Below are 14,332 nucleotides of genomic sequence, written 5' to 3'. Positions count from 1 at the left end.
TCTGTGGCTGTGGGTTCAAAAACAAGGAAGTTAATTTTAAAAGCTCATTATATTAAGTTAACAGTGAATTAAAAAAAACCAATGAAATTAATTTTAGAGCCATTTAATTTAGTTCAGGAAAGAGTGAGTCTCTTTTATTAACTTAATTATTTTGGAATTCACTGTTTTAAAGTCCAATAAATGTTATGTATTTTATTTCCAATTAACTTCATTGTGCTCTGAATCATATTTCCATTCTCCATGTGACTGACTTGCACCTCTTATTTCGCTCGCACACAGGCTGACTGGTTCACAAACGCACTGGCTTTGTGTCTTAAACATAAGGATAGTGCGTTGTAAAGGGATTTAGTGTCTGTTGACGATTATTTCAGCCCCATGTTTTTTTTGGAGTGTGAAATTAACTCATTCCTGTCCAACAGAATGGGGGTAAGGGAGCATTTCTCCGTCTATCCAAGTCCAGGGACACACATCAGTCTTTAGTCCTTACCTGTGAGAATCCTACTCTCTAATTTTTCATACTCGGGTGTTAAGATAAAAATTAATAAATTAGGTTACACAGAGGAAATTATATGGCAGGCCATTCCTGTACACTTTTAAGAAATTGATGGCCAAATGACATAAAGGATTATAATTGATAAGTCATTGTTGTTTCATTTAAAACTATATATAATCCTAAGGCAGGGATTAGTCTGATTCTTAAGGAAATTTTAAGATCAGAAGAGATTTGCCTCATTATATGTTGAGGTTTTTTTCATAACTTTTTGCACATCTCTTAGTTTGCTATATAACACGGGAGCACCCTCTACACTGTGCATATTGCTAGTGCATGTTTGTGCAAAGATTAGGTAAACCATGGAAACCCAACTATATGGTCTTGTTTTAAGTGTTGGGTTGTGTGTGTCATGGTATTGAGGTGAGCAATCTCCCCCCCCCCCAAAAAGCCTCAAGATCTTTCATTTTCTGCTTTTACCTCTGTGTGAAATACAAAAGTTAAAATAAAAGAAACACTTACCTCTCTGGTTGATGCCACAAATGGAGCTGTCAGACTGGACGCCTGGTTAGGGCAGCAGCCATGTAAAACATTAGGGCAGTCAGCACTAATTTGTTGACACTCAGGGCCTGAGTACCAGCAGCTGTTGAAGCAAATTTAGCCTGGATATAAGGCAGGGTTTTCTTTCTTCATTTATTTCAATTAATTACCACACACATCAGAATCCTTACTTAAAATATTCTCAAATGGATACCTCCAAGAAAGAAACTGCTCAGATATGCAAAAACCTGCACTTACTCTATCGATACGAAATCAGATTGTTTTTATTCATTTGAAGACTTGACCTTTTGTTGAATTATGAAAATCATTTCTTCTTATGTTGAATACAATTTCGTCTTGATACCAAGGAGGAATTACTACTGGTGGAAAACGATGATATAAAGCACAGGGGCACTACGTATTTAATATGAATGTCCCTGTGTGTGGGAGTAATGTTTTCATAAAGCAACAAAAAAACATCCCGGCTGCATGCTTATCGTAGCGATAAAGCATGCAACTTGCATATTACAATATCCGTGCAGTTTGAAAAAAAGTCCTTTATCTGGCAATAATGTAATTGTGTATGATGCAGTGCTCTAATTAGAACAGAGCTTTATTGGACAGAAAAGTAAATCGGCCACCCCCAATCTAACCACTGCGATGCGATAGAATATACAGAGTGTATCACACATGCCTAAAATGTGTATGCCTTTTAATTTTACTATATTGAATTCCTTCATATGTAGGACCTGAAGCTGGCCATTTACTCTATGTCTAACAGCTATTTAAGAGACTTGGACTTTGGACAATAAAAATCTCATATGCATGTACATATGTGAGCGTATAATGCAAATACATTTTATTACAATTAAATCATTATGTATTGCTGCAATCCATTCATCTACTAAAAGTTATTGCATATACTTCTGTGACTTATATATTTCTTAAATAGATTTCATTATGAAGATATGAAGAGAAAGGATTATTTATATTTCCTCTTCCCTTCCTCCCCTCAAAGCCTTCCTATTTCCTTTCTCACTTCCAAATTCATGGCCTCTTTATCTTTAGATAATATATTCATGATATGATACATATATGATATACATTGCATATATTATGTAGTCATGAATGTATCAATCTAACCTTGTGAGTCTGTTTATTGTTACTGAACACTTGATATTAGATAAACAGTTAGGCGGGCTCATCCTTAGAAAAGACTTAGGTCTTCTACTCTCATCATGGCTTAGTTGTTTGTAATTAGCAACTCTTCCACATTAGCAAGTTATTGGTGTTGTCTGGGTAATTGGTTAAGTTTCCAGTACCAGGCTTGCTTTGCGTCTTGCTGAGGCAAACTTAGGCAGCTGTTGGTTAGTACTCAGAGATGAATGTCACCATCATGCTGCTGGGACTACCTTGCCATGCTGGTCATTGTGGTTAATAGGAATCACATAATTTGCTACTCTCTCCTGAGAGTATGCATAGCACCCCCTAGTGCTATGAGAGCCAGCCTTCATGAGTGACACTGGGAGACAACCAAAGATAAGAAGAACAATGTCCTATATTGCTTTGGGAGTACTTTGTAGTTTCCTGAAAACTCGAAAGGAGGTTTCTCATGACTGTTAGGTCTATGGCTTTGAGAATTATCAGTCCATTTATAGATGTAGAGATATACACAAAGTCTTACATGTATTGTATATAGTTTTAGGTAAACAAAAGTAAAATGATTCCTTATGGCTACTTCAAACATTCTTAGCATTGTCCCTCTGCCTTTCCCCTCCTTTTGTTTTGGTTTCTTTGCCCCCTCCCCCACTAAAATCTTCTTTTCATTTTTCCCATTTCTACCCTCATATCACTTGTAGAAAAAAGATTTCTTAGTATACATACCTGACATATGGATATTGCCAACCATTTTAGGCAAAGGGAAGTGAAAACACTTTTAAAGTTATACTTGTGTGATCCCAGAAAGTCATTATTTTTTATATTCTACAAAATTCAAAGCTAATTACCAAGAGAGTTGATGATGATGGTGGTTATTCACTGACCCCAAAACTCTCCACCTATCCATTATCAATCAAAGTAAAATATTTTAAACCTTTTAAACATAATTATGTATGAGTATATGTACACAAACACACACACTTCACATGTACCCTCTACATGGCTAAGAATAAAACTGCCCATCATCCAGTCTTCTTTGAACTATTTTGATAACATTTTCTATCATGTCCTACACTTAATTAGGTATTATAAAAATATACGTTACAAATGACTAACTTCTTTTTCTTTGAATATAATTAAGTTTTTAACTATTTCTATTGAATATTTATTAGAGCCCTGGTCTGTTCATAATAGCTGTAGCTGAAGCACAATAATTTAAGGATGCTTTTCAGAGACACTTGTAAATCAATAGAAAGTGAACACACCCAACCCTTTTGGGGGTCTTGCAAGAGATCTTTGAAGTGAAGTTTAGCTAATGACTCAGAGGACACCACTGATTCCGTGAAGAGAGATTCCAAAACAGATGTTAAATGGACTTTGTAAGTTTCAGCCCCTAGAGCCAACAGCAGCACATTGAGTGGAATAACTTGAACTGAAATCAACAAAGGAGCCTGCTGTTTTCGCATCCCATGGAATGATATGGGAACGAGGACCAGTGTGTCATAGGACAGTGAGCATTTTCCCGAAATCCAAAGCCTGTGTGAGAATCACACACTCCAGTTTCACTTCTCTGTAAATTTTGTTACGTGAACACAACACAATTATTGTTTTCCCCGATTAATCCTTATAATTGTATTGTCTGTCACAGTGATTTACATTCTATTAAACAAACCATGATCTAATAATTTGTTTTCCCTATACTAATAATTTACATTCTATTAAACAAATCTATAAGCAGTCATGTTTTTATTGGGGGAGGCAGTGAGGAAACATGAGCATCTGGCAGCCACACCTTGATTCATTTTAGCCCCTCGAGTCCTGGTATGGTGCATTAATTTCTCAGTTTGTAATTTGCCAGCTGCATTTAATGGAACCAATTTTCATTACATCTGTTCTATGGTTCAAAGAGCTCTTTCAGTTGCCAAAGGGGGCCAGCTTCACACAGAATTGAGAGGGGGCTAAGGCACGGTTTCTTGAAGTATTAGATAACTGAGGATGGTTCCTAGTTTTACAGCAAACAAATTATTTTGACAGAGGCAAGTTTCATATTCATGACTTACTATGGGTCGTTTTCAAATCAAAAGTACAGTATATGCCCTTTTCCCAGGAATTACATATTGATCTTCATGTCATTCTCCTTATAACACCAACTGATAGCCTGTCTTTGCAATCAGGGTAGATTTATTGTTTAGGAGTTAAAGGAAACCTAATTTTGCTTAAGTAAATCTGCTTGGTAAATTGCAGGTGGGTAACAGGTACTTCTTAGGCAAATGCGCAATTTATAAATGGTTTTAAAATTTATTATCATAAGCATTATTTATGGACAGGAGAAGGTCATAGCTCTTCATAGTATCTAGTGGGGACATTTTAATAGTGGAAAAGGTTTTGCTTGGGCAACTTTACATTCTTAGTGTGTAATTTTAATCTCCATAAAAATATGTCACTGTTGTGTAATACCCAATGTAAGATTCCAGTTGAAAGCAACTTTCAATGCAAAGGGTTTTCTCATGGGCAGTAGAGAGATTTGAAATGTTCTACAGCACTTTGAAGTTCCAAAGCTTCAACTGGAAGAATTATAAAGCATTAAACGTGCATACTTCCCACCCAACGGTCATGAAATAGTGTGCCTGTAAGAAAACTGATTCGAGTTCACGCCCTTGGGCATTTTCTTTCTTTCTTTCTTTCTTTCTTTCTTTCTTTCTTTCTTTCTTTCTTTCTTTCTTTCTTTCTTTCTTTCTTTCTTTCTTTCTTCCTTCCTTCCTTCCTTCCTTCCTTCCTTCCTTCCTTCCTTTCTTTCTTTCTCTCTCTTTCTTTCTATTTCTTTTCTTTTTTTGTATTTTACCAAGAGTTTCAAAACTATCACGCACCATGTCATATTGAAAAGATCACTTTTGAAATCATTAAAGTACACAGCATAATCGTCCTTATAAATGAAAGCTCCAGGCATAATGATCTATTTGTTTTGGGTGTTACACCATTAACAAACTATTCAAAGTTGAACCCAAATGACAGAAAACTTTATATTTTATAAAAGTATTGAGTGGATTTATATTCGCCTTTTCATAATTTCCTAAGACAAAAGGAGGATACTAGGAATTATAATCTGAATTTGTAGTTGTATATTTTCCTATAGGTTACCTCGTCAATTTCCATAATTCCATGTGTTACTCACCACAGTGTGGACAATATTTAAATAAATAACCCAATATTAAGAGGAATACACTTTTCATCCGGGTGAAATAAAATTCTGGGAAATAGCATTGCCATAGATTACAAAACCTTTGAAATTCAGCAGACATTAATAGGAGAGCTAACTAACTCAAAGCTACTACTCCATGGAAACCAGATCAAAGTAGAAAGGTAGGTATTAGATTTGATTTCAGTGCTGTGAAATCAAATCTGTGCCTGACCCTGAGGAGTCACATAGACATCCTAAAACCAAAAGTATTAGCTTATCCTTAACAGGACTTGTTTGGTTCCCTACTAATCACCAAATGCTCTGTTTACCTTAGTCAGCATAAATGATCCAGGCCCAATATGAGTTGCCAGTCTTAAGTGAAGGAGGGTACCCAAATCATCACATCCAGGATACAACGCGCCTTGAAATGGTGTGTTTTATGGGAAATGTTTAAGATTATAGTGTTTCCTCATGCACAAGATCAGTTTAAAATATCTTTTGAAGATCTATTTTGGATAAGACCTTTTGGTATGTGTGATAAGTATTCTATACTAGCGGACTATGACAACATTCCTTTTTTTAGATTTATTTGTATTATTTTAAAATGTATTTGTCCATGTGATTATGTTTCATACATAGGATAGTGCCTAGAGGGGCCAGCAGTGAGCATTAGATCCTCTGTAACTAGAGGTAAGTTATGAATCATCCAACTTAAGTACTTGGATCTGAGCTTGGGTCTGGTAGAAGAGTAGCAGGCACTCTTAACTCTCTAGCACTCTAGTTTCCACTTTTTTGTAGCTCACTTAACTTGGGAGAATAGAGAGCTCACCTGTTTCTCAATGAATTTCAAAGACTCAGAGATGTTTCTACCATACTGTTTCTTAGAGTATTATATAACCAATAAAAATTAAAAATTATACTTATTGGAGTACTATATAACCAATATCCAGTGAAAAATTATACTGTAAGTTAGGATGGAGAGATGATTCTGTGGCTAAAGTCACTTATTGTTCTACTATAAGACTAAAATTGGGTTTTCACCATCCATTTGGAGGCTCACAGCTGCCTGTATAACTCCAGCTCCATACTCTCTTTTTAGACTGGGTTACCTCACTTAGTATGATGTTGTCCAGCTCCATCCATTTGTCTAAGAATTTCACAAATTCATCGTTTCTAATGGCTGAATAGTACTCCATTGTGTATATATGCCACATTTTTTGCATCTATTCTTCCATTGAGGGATACCTGGGTTCTTTCCAGCATCTGGCTATTATAAATAGGGCTGCTATGAACATAGTGGAACATGTATCCTTATTACATGCTGGGGAATCCTCTGGGTATATGCCCAGGAGTGGTATAGCAGAGTCCTCTGGAAGTAACATGCCCAGTTTTCTGAGGAACAGCCAGACTGATTTCCAGAGTGGTTGTACCAGCTTGCAACCCCATCAGCAATGGAGGAGTCTTCCTCTTTCTCTACATCCTCGCCAACACCTGCTGTTTCCTGAGTTTTTAATCTTAGCCATTTTGAGTGGTGTGGGGTGAAATCTCAGGGTTGTTTTGATTTGCATTTCCCTAAAGATTAATGATTGTGAGCATTTTTAAGATGCTTCTCAGCCATCCGAAGTTCTTCATGTGAAAATTCTTTTTTTAGCTCTGTACCCCATTTTTTAATAGGGTTATTTGGTTCCCTGGAGTCTAACTTCTTGAGTTCTTTGCATATATTATGTATTAGCTCTCTGTCAGATGTAGGGTTGGTGAAGATCTTTTCCCAAGTTGTTGTTTGCTGATTTGTCCTTTGATGGTGTCCTTTGACTTACAGAAACTTTGTAATTTTATGAGGTCCCATTTGTCAATTCTTAATCTTAGAACATAAGCTATTTGTGTTCCGTTCAAGAACCTTCCACCTGTACCAATGTACTCAAGGGTCTTCCCCAGTTTCTTTTCTATTAGTTTCAGTGTGTCTGACTTTACATGAAGGTCCTTAATCCACTTTGAGTTGAGCTTAGTACAAGAAGATAATGATGGATCAATGCACATTCTTCTGCATGCTGACCTCAAAATGAACCAGCACCATTTGTTGAAAAGGCTATCTTTTCAGCTCCTTTGTCGAAGATCAAGAAGCCATAGGTGTGTGGGTTCATTTCTGGATCTTCAATCCTATTCCATTGATCTGCCTGCCTGTCACTGTACCAGTACCATGCAGTTTTTAACACTATTGCTCTGTAATATTGCTTAAGGTCTGGGATACTGATCCCCCCAGAAGTTCTTTTACTGTTGAGAATAGTTTTAGCTATCCTGGGTTTTTGTTATTCCAGATGATTTTGAGAATTGCTCTTTCTAACTCTATGAAGAACTAAGTTGGGATTTTGATGGGTATTGTGTTGAATCTGTATATTGCTTTTGGCAAGATGGCCATTTTTACTATATTAATCCTGCCAATCCATGAGCATGGAAGATTTTTCCATTTTCTGAGGTCTTCTTCCATTTCCTTCTTCAGAGACTTGAAGTTCTTTTTATACAATCTTTCACTTGTTTGGTCAGAGTCACACCAAGATACTTTATATTGTTTGGGGCTATTGTGAAGGGTGTCATTTCCCTAATTTCTTTCTCAGCCTGCCTATCCTTCAAGTATAGGAAGGCTACTGATTTGGTTGAGTTGATTTTGTAACCAGCCACTTTGCTGAAGTTGTTTATCAGCTGTAGGAGTTCTCTGGAGGAGTTTTTTGGGTCACTTAAATATACTATCATGTCATTTGCCAATATGATAGTTTTACTTCTTCCTTTCCAATTTGTATCCCTTTGACCTCCTTATGTTGTCTAATTGCTCTAGCTAGTACCCCAAATACAACATTGAAAAGATATGGAGAGAGGGGGCAGCCTTGTCTAGTCACTGATTTTAGTGGGATTTCTTCAACTTTCTCTCCATTTAGTTTAATGTTGGCTACCAGTTTGCTGTATATTGCTTTTACTATATTTAGGTATGGGCCTTGAATTCCTGTTCTTTCCAAGACTTGTAGCATGAAAGGATGCTGAATTTTGTCAAATGCTGTTTCAGCATCCAATGAAATGACCATGTGGTTTTTTTCTTTGAGTTTGTTTATGTAGTGGATTGCATTGATGGATTTCTGTATATTGAACCATCCCTGAATCCCTGGGATGAAGCCTACTTGATTATGGTGAATGATCGTTTTGATGTGTTCTTGGATTCAGTTGGCAAGAATTTTATTGAGCATTTTTGCATCAATATTCATAAGGGAAATTGGTCTGAAGTTCTCTTTCTTTGTTGGATCTTTGTGTGGTTTTGATATCAGTGTAATTGTGGCTTCATAGAAGGAGTTGGGCAGTGTACCTTCTGTTTCTATTTTGTGGAATAGTTTGAAGAGTATTGGTGTTATTTCTTCTTTGAAGGTCTGATAGAATTCTGCACTGAGACTATCTGGTCCTGTTCTTCTTTTGGTTGGAAGACTTTCTATGAACCCTTCTATTTCTTTAGGTGTTATGGGACTGTTTAGATAATTTATTTGATCCTGATTTAATTTTGGTATTTGGTATCTGTCTAGGAAATTGTACACTTCCTCCAGATTCTCCAGTTGTATTGAGTACAAGCTTTTGTAGTAGGATCTGATGATTTTTTTTAAATTTCCTCAGTTTCTGTTGTTATATCCCCCTTTTCATTTCTAATTTTGTTACTTTGGATACTGTCTCTATGCCCTTTGGTTAGTCTGGCTAAGGATTTATCTATCTTGTTGATTTTCTCAAAGAACCAGCTCCTGTTTTTTTTTTTTGTTTTGTTTTGTTTTGTTTTTTTGATTCTTTGTATAGTTCTCTTTGTTTCTACTTGATTGATTTCAGCCCTGAGTTTGATGATTTCCTGTCTTCTACTCCTCTTGGGTGAATTAGCTTCTTTTTGTTCCAGAGCTTTTACATGTGCCATTAAGCTGCTAGTGTATGCTCTCTCCCATTTCTTTTTGGAGGCACTCAAGGCTATGAGATTTCCTCTTAGCGCTGCTTTCATTGTGTCCCATAGATTTGGGTATGTTGTGCCTTCATTTTCATTAAATTATAAAAAATCTTTTATTTCTTTCTTTATTTCTTCTTTGGCCAAGGTATCATTGAGTAGAGTATTGTTCAACCTCCATGTGTATGTGGGATATCTGTTGTTTTTGTTGCTATTGAAGACCATTCTTACTCCATAGTGATCTGATAGGAGGCATGGGATTAGTTCGATCTTCTTATATTTGTTGAGGTCTGTCTTTTAACCAATTATATCATCGATTTTGGAGAAGGTACCATGAAGTGCTGAGAAGAAGGTATATTCTTTTGCTTTAGGGTGAAATGTGATATATATTTTAATTTATATATATATTAATTAAATCCAATTGGTCCAAAGCTTCAATTAGTTTCACTGTGTCCCTGTTTAGTGTCTGTTTTCCTGATTGGTCCATTGAGGAGAGTGGAATGTTGAAGTCACCCACAATTATTGTGTTAGGTGCAATGTGTGCTTTGGGCTTTAGTAAAGTTTCTTTTAGAAATGAGGGTGCCCTTGCATTTGGAGTATAGATGTTCAGAATTGAGAGTTCTTCTTGGTGGATTTTTCCTTTGACCAGCAAGAAGTGTCCTTCTGTGTTGCTTTTGATGACTTTAGATTTAAAGTCAATTTTATCTGATATTAGAATGGCTACTCCAGCTCGTTTCCTGAGACCATTTGCTTGTAAAATTGTCTTCCAGCCTTTTACTCTAAGGTAGTATTTGTCTTTGACACTGAGGTGTGTTTCCTGTATGCAGCAAAATGTAGGGTCCTGTTTCCTTATCCAGTCTGTTAATCTATGTCTTTTTATTGGGGAATTGAGTCCATTGATGTTAAGAGATATTAAGGAATAGTGATGATTACTTCCTGTCATTTTTTATGTTATTTTTATATTTGAGTGGTTATCTTGTTTTGGGTTTGATGAAAGAAGGTTACTATCTTGCTTTTCCAGGGTGTAGTTTCCCTCCTTGTATTGGAGTTTTCCTCCTATTATTCTTTGTAGGGCTGGGTTTGTGGAAATATATTGTGTAGGTTTTGTCGTGGAATATCTTGGTTTCTCCATATATGGTGATTGAGAGTTTTGCTTGGTATAGTAGTCTTGGCTGACATTTGTGTTCTCTTAGAGTCTGCATGAGATCTGCCCAGGATCTTTTAGCTTTCATGGTCTCTGGTGAGAAGTCTGGTGTGATTCTGATAGGTCTTCCTTTATATGTTACTTGGCCTTTTTCTCTTGCTGCCTATAATATTCTTTCTTTGTTTAGTACATTTGGGGTTTTGATTATTATGTGATGAGAGGTATTTCTGCTCAGGTCCAGTCTGTTTGGAGTTCTGTAGGCTTCTTGTATATTCATGGGCATCTCTCTCTTTAAGTTGGGAAAATTTTCTTCCATAATTTTGTTGAAGATATTTGCTGGCCCTTTCAGCTGTAAATCTTCACTCATCTATACCTATAATCCTTAGGTTTGGTCTTCTCATTGTGTTCTGGATTTCCTGGATGTTCTGGAATACAAGCTTTTTTCATTTTTGCATTTTCTTTGACTGTTGAGTCAATGGTTTCTATGGTATCTTCGGCATCTGAGATTCTTTCTTCCATCTCTTGTATTCTGTTGTTGATATTTGCATCTATGGCCCCTGATTTCTTCTCAAGGTTTTCTATCCCCAAAGTTGTCTCCCTTTGTGATTTCTTAGTTCTTTCTACTTCTGATTTTAGATCCTGGATGGTTTTGCTTAGCTCCTTCACTTGCTTGTTTGTGTTTTCCTGTAATTCTTTAAGAGATTTTTGTGTTTCCTCTTTCATGACTTCTGCTGTTTGATTCACTTTCTCCTGCATTTCTTTAAGTTATTTTTTTGTGTTTCTTCTTTATTGGCTTCTATTCTCTTGAGCCTTTTTCTCCTGAATTTCTTTAAGTGATTTTTGTGTTTCCATTATATGGGTTTCTAGCTTATTCATGTTCCCCTGTATTTCTTTTTTTTTTTTTATTCGATATAATTTATTTACATTTCAAATGATTTCCCCTTTTCTAGCCCCCCCACTCCCCGAAAGTCCCGCAAACCCCCTTCTCTTCCCTAGAGAATATCATACTAAGTGAGATAACCCAGACTCAAAAGGTGAATCATGGTATGCACTCACTAATAAGTGGATATTAACCTAGAAAACTGGAATACCCAAAACATAATCCACACATCAAATGAGGTACAAGAAGAAAGGAGGAGTGGCCCCTGGTTCTGGAAAGACTCAGTGAAACAGTATTCAGCAAAACCAGAACGGGGAAGTGGGAAGGGGTGGGTGGGAGGACAGGGGAAGAGAAGGGGGTTTGCGGGACTCCCCTGTATTTCTTTAAGAGATTCATTTATGTCCTTTTTGTGTTCTTCTAGCAGCAGCATGAACAGTGATTTTAAATCCAAATCTTGTTTTTCTGGTGTGTTTGTGTAACCAGGACTTGCTGATATTGGAGAGTTTGGTTCAGACGCTGCCATATTGCCTAGATTTCTGTTAGTAGCATTCCTGCATTTGCCCTTTGCCATCTTGTTATCTCTGGCGTTAGTTGGTCTTGTGTCTGGCTGGTATTTGTGCCTCCCATGAGGCTGTAGGGCTATTTCTACAACACTGGATGGCTGGGTTTCCCCTGTTACAGATTGCTGATGTGCTGTCCTCCTCTTGGGCACCCTTGGAGCCCTAGTGTGCCTTGCCTCAGGTTGTCTGTGTGAATCAAGAGGTGCCCATTTGCTCCTTCAGTGAGTGCTGATGGTCTATGATGCTGCGGGACCTTTTCTGAGTGCTGGTCACTCTGCTGGGCAGCTGATCTCCCAACCGTGTTTGTGCACACAAGACTAGCCTAGCTGCTGAGGCCCTGAGTCTAGGCAAAAGCCTAGCAGGCTAAGGCCTGAGCAAAGTTCCCCTCGGGCTATGACTGTTAATAGGTTCTGTCAGGTGGCCAGGATGGTGGAGTGTGTGCATGCTCCCTGAAAGTGCCGGGAGAGTGTGCTAGGCTAACAACCTCCTGGCTGTGTTGGCACACAGATGGCCCACTGAGCAGCCTAGGGCCTGGGGTCAGTCCAAAGCCTGTCTGTCTTAGACCCCCCACTATGTTAGCCTCGGGCTATGACTCTTAGCTGACTTTGCCTGCTAGAACTCTGTGGAGTCCAGTAGTCAAAATGGCTACGCTCACGCCTGGCCGGGCAAACAACCTCCTGGCCGGGTTTGTACACTGATGGCCCCCGAACAGCCCTGGGCCTGGGTGCAGGCCAACACCCGTTGGGCTTAGACCCCCATGATGTTGTCCTCGGATTATATTTGCGTACCTCAGTCTGTCTGATTTCTCTGGTGCCCGAGATCCAAGATGGCTGAGAGACTCTCGTAACTGACTGGAGGGAGGCAGAGTTCTGATGTAGCTTCTGTGAGGTGAAAGGCACAGTAAATCTGCCACTGCTTGCAGCCTGGCTGGCCAGCGAAGGTCAGTGGTAGCAGGCACAAGGTCTGCCTGGACCCTGTCACCTTTGTTCCACTGCTGATAGCCCTTCTGCCATCTTGTTGTCTCTGGCATTAGTTGGTTTTGTTGTCCCTGGCTGGTGTTTGAACCTCCTGTGAGCCTGTAAGGCTAATTCAGCACCTCTGGATGATTGGGTTTCCCCTGGCACAGATTGCTGATGTGCTGCCTTCCTCTTGGGTGCCCTTAGAGCCCTACTGTGTCCTGCCCCAAGTTGTCTCTGTGAACCTGGTGCTGACCCTCTGTTCCTTCAGGGAGTGATTATGGCAGATGCTGCGGGGCCCTTTTTCAAGTGCTGATTCCTCTGCAGCGCAAAAGATCCCCCAAACGGGTCGCTGTACAAACACCCCGCCAAGGTGCCCAGGTCCTGAGTTCAGGTAAAAGCCTGACAAGCTTAGGCCCAAGCGATGTTAGCCTCGGACTATGTCTGCTAGCTGGCTCTGTCTGGAAGCCAAGATGGCTAGGCATGCCCCTGCAAGTGCTGGGCAGTCTGCAGCGCAAACGACCCCTGACCCGGTTGGAGCACAGATGACCTAGAGCTGCCCAGGGCCTGGGTGCAGGCAAAAGCCTGACAGGCTTAGACCCAAGCGATGTTAGCCTTGGGCTATGTCTACATAGCTTGCTCTGTCCATTAGATCTCTCTGGTGTCTGGTAGCCAAGATGGCAAGGTGCGCCCCTGCAAGTGCTGGGCAGTCTGCAGGGCAAACATCCCCTGACTGGGTAGGCACACAGATGGCCCACCAAGCTGCCTATGGCCTGGGTGCAGGCAAAAGCCTAACAGGCTTAGACCCAAGCGATGTTAGCCTCAGACTATGTCTGTGTACCTGGCACTGTCAGATCTCTCTGGTGTCCAGGAGCCAAGATGGCAGAGCGCCTCTCATTCCCCTTTTTATTTTTAATTTAAAAAAGAAAAATAGTTATAAAGCTATAAAGAAAAGTAGTTTTCAAAGACTTTTTAAATGTTGTTTGCTGTGGTACTCATGGATTCATGACAGCTGATATTGTCTGTGGAGGGCCATGTTTGGTCATAGATCCAGAAAGGCCCATGGGTCCCACCCTGCCCATGGAATTTCATGACAGCTGAAGATTGATGTGAAATGAAAATGTATTGTCTTCAGTGATGATCTAATAGATAGCCTCTAGCACATGCATTGTCTTCAGTGATGTAGACTCTGATGAGCTAGAAGATAGCCTCACATGTATACGCAAAAGAGCTGCTCTGGATAAACCCAGTGGTTAGAGATAGGAAACAAAATAAAAAACTATCAAGAGACATGTAGGTGAGATTGAAACCTGGTGGAAGAAGGGGCTGGTGGTGATGGCGGGTACCAGATTCAGGAGAGTGGAGGGATGAGACTGACCAAAACATATTGCACTCATGCATGATGTGCCACAGGATCAAAGGCACTTAGCAAACAGAAGCAGTCTGCAGGGGAGGCTGGGTTTAACAT

The sequence above is a fragment of the Apodemus sylvaticus genome, chromosome 18 (genome assembly GCF_947179515.1).
Source record: "Apodemus sylvaticus chromosome 18, mApoSyl1.1, whole genome shotgun sequence".
NCBI classification, from domain to species: Eukaryota; Metazoa; Chordata; class Mammalia; order Rodentia; family Muridae; genus Apodemus; species Apodemus sylvaticus.
This window is presented reverse-complemented; position numbering follows the sequence as displayed.